Raw genomic sequence first — 8,714 nt, 5'->3', positions numbered from 1 at the left:
GATAGATAGATAGATAGATAGATAGAATAGAGAAAGAGAGAAGATAGAGATGATAAATAGATTGATAGATGATAAATGATATAGATAGATAGACAGACAGAGACAGACAGGTGATAGAGATGATAAATGATATAGATAGATAGATAGATAGATAGATAGATAGATAGATAGATAGATAGATAGATAGATAGACAGAGACAGACAGATGATAGAGATGATAAATGAGATAAATAGACAGATATAGAGATGATAGATGATAAATTTGATAGATATAGATACAGAAGATAGAGATGATAGATAAATCGATTGATAGATGATAAATGATAGATAGATAGATAGATAGATAGATAGATAGATAGATAGATAGATAGATAGATAGATAGATAGATAGATAGATAGATAGACAGAGACAGACAGGTGATAGATGATAAATGATAGATAGATAGATAGATAGATAGATAGATAGATAGATAGAGATAGATAGATAGATAGATAGATAGATAGATAGATAGATAGATAGATATAGACAGACAGACAGACAGACAGACAGACAGACAGACTGATGATAAATGATGGATGATATAGATGATAAATGATATAGATAGATGATAAAGAGAGAGAGAGAGAGACAGAGGCTCTCTCCCCAAACAATAACCACCTTCCTAAAACAAAGGACCAGTCAACACAATTTCAACGGAATGACACACCTACAAGGCAAAAAGATACCCACTGATTTGATAACAAGCTAAATCACCGTCTGCCTGCCGGGGCTGAAGCGTTTCTTTTTTCTCTTTTGCTTTTTGCCAGAGGGTGCGACATTTCACACAACACTGCAGATGCATTCTAAAGGGGTGAGTGTGTGCTTTTGTGCAAGCTTATCTGTTTGTTGTGGGGCAACCAGGAGGTCAAAATATTCACCGGGGCTGTTCCGGTATTCCTATCCTGAACATCGTTTTGCACCTTGACGTTGAACCAAAAAGCCTTGGCTGGGCTGTTCTTAACCATGTTACACAGTCACAGTCATCGACCGTGTTCCTTGCAAACCTTTGGACCACGATTCCCCCCAGCAGCTCTTTCTTATTCCTCCTTGGCTGAGTGTGGAGGTTCTCAAAAGGAAGAAAGTGACCTTTGATTAGCTGATAATTAGAAACAGGATGTGGTTAAAATCTTGGAATTCCTCGCTGATGAATCTCAGGGGAAACCAACTGAAGATAAACTCTCTCAGTCTTGAGGGTGTCACAATGTAGACTAGTTCCTCCGGGCTGGAGGTGGTGGTGGGGATAGAGGATGAACTCATATCTCTTGAGGGGGTTCTTGTCCTGTCATGTTGCTTCTCTGTCTAGGCATCTGACTGGAGAAAGCACTGAAGTTCAGCAGCCTTAAAATGTTTTGGGTCTCAAGAGAATTTGATGACCGGTACAATATGGCAAAAATATCTTGTGTTTAGAAGAAATAAGAAGGAACAGAAGAGTAGACCGCGTCTCCTTGGCCAACATGGTGCCCTACGGAAGGGGAATGTACTCAACAGAAACCAGTGGAGTTGTAACACTAGCAAACATTTTATTGATCGCATCAGAGGCTTCATTAAAACAAAGCAAAAAATCGTAACTCCACACAACTGGGGAAAAAAATGGCCCATTTGGAATACATCCCTCTACTTATTTCAGATAGGATTTATAAAATTAACCTGCCTCCAAAAGAAATGTCACTTCATTAGTGAGGTGGCTGGTTATATAGAATTGAATAAGCAAATAAGTAAAATGTGTGGAATACAATAAAACCGTAGTATGTCGGTATTCTGTCCAATATTTTCATATTTTTAACAGAATCCGGAATAACCTTGAAAGATTTAGCTCAGTAGGAAACTGCAAATCTATTACTGATAGGTATTCTCCTTTCAGCAATTTAGTATATCCAAAATGGAAACATACAGAACAGAATACCATTTCTAGCACTTTTATAGGCAATAATATACTGTATTGTAGGGAAGTTCAAGAAAGAAAGGAAAGAGAAGGGAAGGAAAGGGAAGGAAGGGAGGAAGGGAGGAAGGAAGGAGATAGGAAAGGAAGGAAGGAAGAAAGGGAGGGAGGAAGGAAGGAAGGAAGGAAGGAAGGAAGGAAGGAAGGAAGGAAGGAAGGAAGGAAGGAAGGAAGGAAGGAAGGAAGATCGGACGGTGACTGTTCTTCCTGAACCTAATGCTCACTACTTTTTTTGTTTATAATTTGCCTACAGAAACCTAACTTTTAAGAAAGCCTGAGCATCTGCAGAGGATGCGTTTTTCAACTACCGTGATTAAGTGGCAAACTCTGTCCACACCTAGGTACAATATGGATCGGCGAAACAGAACCCACCAGTTTTTCTAGATGTTTCTTTCAGTTCCTCCATTGGGTAACCACCCTTGATGTACTCATGCTGCCATTTTTAGTAAATTATGACCTGCCTCAATTAGCCTTCTGTTCTGGATGAAACAATCCATCAGAGTTTAGCATCAATGTGCTAGAATCAGCCACAATATCAGTGAATGTGGGAAACGGTCATCAGTCCCTTTTTTTTCATTGCTGTTGTAACTTCGAACGGGTCACTAAACGAACTGTTGTAAGTCAAGGGCTATCTCTATTGGCAATTGGATTTACCCTTGTATTGTTAAATTTCATCGCTTGTTCTTCTAAACGTATACAACTAGTTTAAAAAAATGAATGACCTTCGGTTGCTGGAATTGGGTCTGTCTGGTTTAATGAAGAGAAGGACGAGGGGGGACATGATAGCAGTCTTCCAGTATCTCAGGGGCTGCCCCAAAGAAGAGGGAGTCAAGCTATTCTCAAAGCGCCTGAAGGCAGGACAAGAAGCAACGGATGGAAACTCATCAAGGAGAGAAGCAACCTGGAACTAAAGAGGAATTTCCTGACAGTCAGAACAATTAACCAGTGGAACAACCTGCCTCCAGAAACTGTGAATGCTCCAATACTGGAAGTTTTTAAGAAGAGACTGGACAGTCTGAAATGGTATAGGGTTTCCTGCCTGAGCAGGGGGTTGGACTAGAAGACCTCCAAGGTCCCTTCCAACTTTATTTATTAAGTTATGAGGATGTTCTATCTTCAGTTGCAAGATATGAAACCCAACTTAAATGGCAAACTCCAAGGGTTAATGGAGAAAGATCCACCATTCTTCTCTGTCCAGGAATTAATGACTAAAGTAGAGTAAAATTCATGTCAGTCAATTCAGATCGTTCAGTCCATAATGCTGGCTCCACTCCATGCCTACCCAACATAAAACCAAAATAAATTTGTCCTTTATGCTCAGATGGCCATTAGAAAAAAGAAAAGTAATCACCATTTCAAGAACAGACTCAGAAACGGAACAAAGGGGGAGAGAGTTTTTTTTTTTCCAATGACCGGATCCTTGGCAGAGCAAAGACGTCAGTGATAAAATTGATAAGTAGCACAATTAGGATTAGGCTGTGTGGAGTCCTTGTACTTTTTTTGGGTGGAAATAACGGCATGGTTTCTATTTAAATCGCCGCTTCACGAGCAGCAAAAAAATAATAATCAGGTAATCATATCGGCTGCTTTGCCTTCTGTGCAATACAATGTGCAAATATTTGCATAATTTCGAAAGGCCAAATCAATTAGGCCTCTTTCATATATTTTTTTAAAATGTACTTGCCCAATTCAGTATTCAGAACGTATCTTTAACCATCTGGAACAAAGTATAAATCTTTGAAAAATTTAGAGTTACTTCATGCACGTCCCTAAAGATTGTGAAATTCTTCCTTCTAATTGTGGGCAAAATACTAATAGATTAATCTGACGTGGGTAACTTTCATTACAATTATTTTTGACCCCCAAAGAAGAAGAAAAAACAACCGGCATAAAATGCTTCTTTTTATAGAAAAGTAATTCTTTTTTTTTTTTAAGAACTGATTTTTTTTACACTGATTTCCATTAACTGTATAAAAGAAGAGTTAAAAAAAACCTCACTTCGGTCCATAATGCATTGACAACCTATATATCCAAAAGGTTAAAAAATCTACGAGGAACTTGCATTCTAAATATAAAAGTAAACAATTGTGTAACTTTATAGTAAGGTAAATAGCAGTCTTCATTTTCTCACAGTTCTCTGAGGTTACCAGGAAGTTTTTATCTTATTTCATATCCAGGCAGAAAAATAGCTCAGGTTTTTTTTTTCAAATATTGATTTAGAAAAAGCAATAGTGCAAACATATTTTAAGGAACTTGTCATTCTTGCTGCCACAAAAGCAGCAACACATCATACATCTATCTATTCTCTCTCTCTCTGTCTCTCTCTCTGTTTCTCCCTCTCTTCCTCCCTTACATTTTTTATTAAAAAGCTGTTTAAAATTTCCAGTTCCTTTTTTAAATGCTGAAATTAGTATCTTAAATCTTTGAACTGGTTCAACGAGAAACATAAGCCACGAGAGGGGAATCAAAACTCATTTATTCTACCTGTGCTTAGCTACCTACTGTAGTTCAGCATATATATATATAAAGGCACCTCAAAGATTAACCCTGCAGATTTAAGGCAGAGATCTAAACATTCCTTGGGGAAACACCTAGACCCAACTTGAACCTAACCACGGTTAACCTTCCGTGGTTAAAAAAACGTAGAAACAAACATCTTCAAATCTTCCTAATTTTAAGGACGACTTGCTTTGAGTTTGGAAAGTCCTTTGAAGCGTTTATTTTGCAAACGGCCAAAACTGTTACAGTGCTTAGTCCAAAGATCTCTGAGCTTTCGTCTTTCTACAGCAAGGACTTTATCTGAAATTAACTTGGAGAGACTCCAAAGGCCGTCTTTTCAATGAACATAAAAAATGTCCTACCGGAACTTTTAGGGGCTATTTTAAGTCTCTATTACAAAACCATCGCGGTGAGAAGCCTTCCAATAATTTGTACATTTCAGTACAGCCGGGGACAAAAGCCAGTGCTACTTATGACATGGCATTATTCACTGATTTAGCTTCTGGACGGTTGATTTATTTTCCTCAATAAACAGTTTGCTCGAGAACGGGATCGTGATCTTGGCAAAAGGAAAGAGAATTGATTGCAATGATCCCACAGGAAGGAACGCAATCTCTCCGCTCCGTAGCATGGGGACGGCAGCAGAATAATACGTTTAATATACACATCAATTTGAAAGTAGACTATCTTTGGGCTGCAACGACTATGGAGGCTAGGACATCCCAAAGGTGCTTTTTCCAAAAGGCAACTGGACTTTTGGGGTGGTTTTTTTCCCTTTGGAAAAGTTTCAGATTTGGAACTTTGACGTTATGTATGTTGATGGCAGCAAAATTACGCCCAAAATGGAAGGATGCTTTGATTCCCGCAAAGGACGGATGGCTGGCAAAGTGGATGGAGTTAGCAGAGAGGACTAAATTGACTGCTTTGATTAAAGAAAAAAAAAAATACACCACACAAAATTCCTTTTGTGGTCTACTTGGAAACCGCTTCTAGACTTTGTGCTTGAAGTGGGGGGAAAAAAATGAAATTTTGATTTTGATTTTTTTTTACCGATTAGATAGGTTTGTTGTTATAGAAATGGCTAGTTTATATGACTACGTAAAAGTAAAAAAAAGTTAAAACTTTAAAATGGCAAGAACAGCTCTGGGTCGAGAATCCTGGGGTGTACATAATCTATTTTGTATACTTACCCAACTCTTTAGACACGGGTGACGCAATGGCAGTATCGCCTATTTTTGCAATACCGTCATAGTAAGCTCTTCCAGCTAGGACCATGCCTAGAGTAAGAGATAAAAATGAAAAAAAATAAATGAAAAACTTGCGTTAATTGTCCTTGACAGTAGGGTGTTTAATCATCAATTATATATATATGAAATATAGCCAGTTTGGTGTTTTGGCTAAGGCATCAGGCTAGAAACTGGGAGACTGTAAGTTCTAGTTCCGTCTTAGGCTTGCAGTCAGCTGGGTGGCCTTGAGTCAATCACCAGGAGGTTGTGAGTTCTAGTCCCACCTTACATATAAAAGCTGGATGATTTTGGGTCAGTCACCAGGAGATTATGAGTTCCTGCCCTGCCTTAGGCATGAAAACTGATTGGGTGACTTTGGGTTAATCACCAGGAGATGGTGAGTTCTAGTCCTGCCTTGGCATGAAAGCTAGCTGGATGACTTTGGGCCAATCACCAGGAGACTGCAATGTCCCATCCTGCCTTAGGCATGAAAGCCGATTGGGTGACTTGGGGCCAATCACCAGGAGACAGTGAGTTCTAGTCCCGCCTTAGGCAGGAAAGCCAGCTGGGCGGCCTTGGGCCAGCCACTCTCTGTCAGCCCTTGGAGGGAGGCAATGGCAAACCACTTCTGAAAACACCTTGCAGAGACTCATACAGACAATCTCCAACAGTCAGATCCAACCGAACGGAAGAAAATAAAACATTGTTGACAAGTCAGCCTTCCCCAGGAAGGGATGGAGTGTTAAATCTATTATCTTGAATACAAAGTTGAAGTTGCCTTCTGAAGTTGCATTTCACTTGGTCTACAATAGTTGCTTTTTTTTCAAAGTTGGGAACTTGAAGATGTGTGGACTTTGACTCCTGGAAATTCCCCAGTCAGTCTGGCATGCAACGAAGTCAAGGATTACCTGCAGAATACTTTCGCCAGAATTAAATGGCGGCTGGCCAGCCCTTGAAATGGCTCCCCCCCCCCATTTAAGTCATTTGAAATCAAGGCTTCAAGCTGGTTAAGGTGGAAGGAGCTTAAACCAGCTTTACAATTCTAGCACTCCCTTTACTCTGGTTCTTGAATGGAGAACAAATCAATTGGACATTGTCGTGTTTGCTAAGCAGCCAGTATTTTTTTAAACATTTACGAGAAACGGCTCCCACAGAGTTGGGAAGTCTATAACTTTCCGATTCAGTCAGAGAAGTGATGTTAATCTTTCTGGAGGAAGGGTCTAGTTCTGCTTCACATCAAAGCCGAACCAGTTCACCTTTTTAATAAAAGCAGAACATGGTTCTCTTCTGTTCATTATTTCCATATTACCTCTGCACCGATGTTAAGTTATTAGAGTCATATCTTACTTTATTAGTTCAGGATCTCGGCTGCTTCCTCTTATTTGGTCTGCTATCAATCACCCTGGGAAATAAGCTGGGCCAAGGGAGGGTTCTAGCAGTAGTCCTTGACTTACAACAGTTTGATTAGTGACTGTTCAAAGCCTCCTGATGGCCACGTGATCAAAATTCAGATGATTGGCAACTGGTTCATATTTACGACGGTCGCAGCCTCCCGGGGTCACGTGATCCCCTTTTGCGACCTTCGGACAAGCCACATCAACGGGGAAGCCAGATTCACTTCACAACCGTGTTTGCTAACTTAACAACTGCAGAGATTCTCTTAACAAACTGTGGCCAGAAAGACTGTAAAATGTGGCACCGCTCACTTAGCAACCGTCTCACTTTGCAACGGAAGTCTTGGGCTCCACTGCGGTCGTAAGCCGAGGACGTATCTCGCCGGAAGATGACGATCAGATTTTTTTTCAAACTGCAAAATTAAAATATTTGACGAGACGCCTTAAACAGGCCACGGAGACTTACCGTTCACAGCTTTTTCGTAGTTTTTCCCCAGGTTTATCAAATTCCTCAGCCCTGGATTGAATTGTTCCATAACATTCTGAGGGCCGACAAGAAAAAGAGAGACAGAATTAAAGTCTTTCCTTAAATTAACAGAAAGCTCTAGTTATCCCTATCCCCGTCATTTCACCTTGAAAAACACACGGAGACTTTTGACCCAAAGCCCTTCAAGCTGGCTGAAAATGATCAGAAAAAAAATCGTTTCACGTCTCGACATTTATGTATTTATAAAGTTGGCGGCCTACTTTTCATTATGAAGAAGAAGGAAAAAAAAAAGATTACAGTGGAAACTTTTTCTTCATTTTTATGTACAGGAACATATAAACACTGATGCGCATATCATTCTGGATGGAGGCGCATTTTAACTGTAAACAGCCAGACTAATAATAATATTAATAATATTAATATTATTATTATTATTATTAATAATAATAATAATAATAATAATAATAATAATAATAATAATAATAATAATAAAGTTGGAAGGGGCCTTGGAGGTCATCTAGTCCAACCCCCTGCTCAGGCAGGAAACCCTATACCATTTCAGACAAATGGCTGTCCATTCTCTTCTTAAAAACTTCCAGACTACAAGTTCTGCAGATTTCACCGTTTTTAATGTCATTGCTGGGTTTAATATGTTTACCTGCTTGAGCAAGGGGTTGGACTAGAAGACCTCCAAGGTCCCTTTCAACCTGATTATTCTATGCTCTAATTCGTATTTATTGAGGAAAATGAAATGGAATACCGATATGCTCTTAGTATCTTTTTAACCGATCGGCGCGAGCTGAGCGGCTATGTTTGAATTTATCCCCTGGCATATTTACATGGTGAGGCTGAGAAAGTCAACCGGATCTCCACTTCCTTTCTGAAGAAAATAAATATTGTCTATAAGAGGCTCAATATTCTTCGAATCAGGGATTAACAAATGTCACGAAGACTCAGATATTTTGGCAGCCACTCCTTGTCTGCGTCGCACCGCCATTTAATCATTTATTAAATTTCTCCACTTCTCTAATAAAATCAAATAAAATTACACCACAATGCTGTTGTGGCATACTGCTGGCTGTTTGTGGGCAAGTCTGGATGATGAAATTCTGTGATTTCTAGCTCTGAA

This window comes from Protobothrops mucrosquamatus, unplaced genomic scaffold, assembly GCF_001527695.2.
Source record: "Protobothrops mucrosquamatus isolate PMUCROS unplaced genomic scaffold, P.Mucros_1.0 scaffold1179, whole genome shotgun sequence".
Classification (NCBI taxonomy): Eukaryota; Metazoa; Chordata; class Lepidosauria; order Squamata; family Viperidae; genus Protobothrops; species Protobothrops mucrosquamatus.
The sequence above is the reverse complement of the archived record's forward strand: the minus strand, read 5'-3'. Positions refer to the sequence as shown.